This window comes from Penaeus vannamei, chromosome 20 (genome assembly GCF_042767895.1).
Source record: "Penaeus vannamei isolate JL-2024 chromosome 20, ASM4276789v1, whole genome shotgun sequence".
In the NCBI taxonomy this organism is placed as follows: Eukaryota; Metazoa; Arthropoda; class Malacostraca; order Decapoda; family Penaeidae; genus Penaeus; species Penaeus vannamei.
Window position 1 is genome coordinate 24,800,521 of NC_091568.1, and position 1,649 is coordinate 24,802,169.

Here is a 1,649-nt window from a genome sequence, read left to right on the forward strand (position 1 = left end):
TTACATAGGCTTCTGAAGTGGGCTTGAAGTGCATCAAAACTTCTGTTATTGGGAGAGGTGTGTCAGGAGAGACGCAAAGAGTATGCTGTAGTAGCCGTTGAACATCCAATGACACATAGCTTTGGAGGTGGATGTGCTGTATGTTATGTGGGAGATTGTGTAGGCATAGTCATCGAACCGGCGACGCCACTGACGAAAAAAATTACATGTGGCATCAGCTTACACTGTAGGAAGTGCGGTGACTACAGGCTTGATGACAACAGTGGCTGGAGTAGCACCTGCGGCAGGAACTGGGTTTAACGCAGGGCCGTACTTTAAAAACTTTCGCCAGGCCTTACTTTTAAACCCAACGTTCGCCAGGCGCTAACATCTTGCATTCCCGCTAAATCTAGCGCAAATTTGTTTACATCTGCAGTGCACATAACATAACCTAAACTTAATTATTAACCTCGAGAGAAGACGAAAATGTTTCCGCAATAGTCTCACTTTATACTATAACAAAGGAGTTAAAATTTAACTTTATGCTATAACAAAGAAGTTGAAAATATCTTTATACTATAACAAAATTAACTTAATACTTTATGCTATACTACACTTTATACTATAACAAGGTTAACTTTATGGCCCATACTTTTAAAACCTTTTGCTTTTTCTCGCGTTTTTTTTCATTCGCCGAAGCGCTAGATTTATCAGGAATCCAAGATGTTAGCGCCTGGCGATCCCTTTCGTTCGCCAGGCCTGGCGAACACCTGCCTTAGTTTAAAAGTAAGGCCTCCCTCACTCAGATGTTCGCCTGGCGAAGCTTCGCCAGGCGAACGCCAGCATTGGAGAAAGGTTTTAAAGGTACTTTATACTATACTATATCAACTTTACACTTTTATACAAAAAATAACTTTATGCTTTAACAAGAGTTTAAAAATTACTATTCCTAACTGATGTAAGATATTGAACTGTAGGCCTACAAGGGTATCATTAAAGACGCCTCATTATAGGGCGGTGGTGCACTACAGCTCTGTTTCTATAGCCAAAAGTAAACATGCCGCCATAAAAAACACTTCTGGTAATATTTGTGAAAAGAACATTATCCTTACAACCAAAATAACCTAAATCTAAATAAGTCATCTCGGGGGTGGGGGGTAGGAATACAGCTGATGTCTTGAGCTCTCGACTGGAACATCGAAGGTCTTGAAAAAAATACGTATATACGTTATTTCATAACAAATTATGATTTTAACATATTTTATAATTTCAATGTGATTCCTACATCCTATCATACACAAATATGTTACTAATTTATAATTTGAAAGCAAGAAAATGGTATTCAAACAGCTCTCTTCGCCAGGCTGTTCCAATATGATCTTTCGCCAGCCCTGGCGAACGTTCGCCAGGCATGATTTTAAAAGTACGAAATTCCGGATCGCCCGGCGAAACCCTTCGCCAGCCCTGGCGAAAGGTTTTAAAAGTACGGGCCGCAGTGGCAAGTGTTGTGGCATTCAATGTGGAGGCAGGAGTAGTACTGGCTGGTGAAAAGGCGTCGTTTCAAAGTTCAAAGGGGTCTGAAGTAGTTGACCTTAACAGACACCATCTATGCAGTTTCAGGGGGGGGGGGGGTCCAGAGAGGTGCCTGTTGTGCAGTTGAAGATGTCAGT

The 1,649-nt window shown here is 41.3% G+C and overlaps 1 protein-coding gene across 1 annotated transcript in view; it reads left to right on the top strand.

The window, feature by feature from the left end:
- Positions 1-338: 338 nt before the first annotated feature.
- The window catches only part of LOC113813816 (uncharacterized), an 8,524-nt gene continuing 7,213 nt past the window's right edge, over positions 339-1,649 (top strand). The window contains exon 1 of the mRNA XM_070135604.1: positions 339-843. The gene's annotated coding sequence lies outside the window, so the exon portion shown is untranslated. The remainder of the gene's footprint in view (positions 844-1,649) is intronic.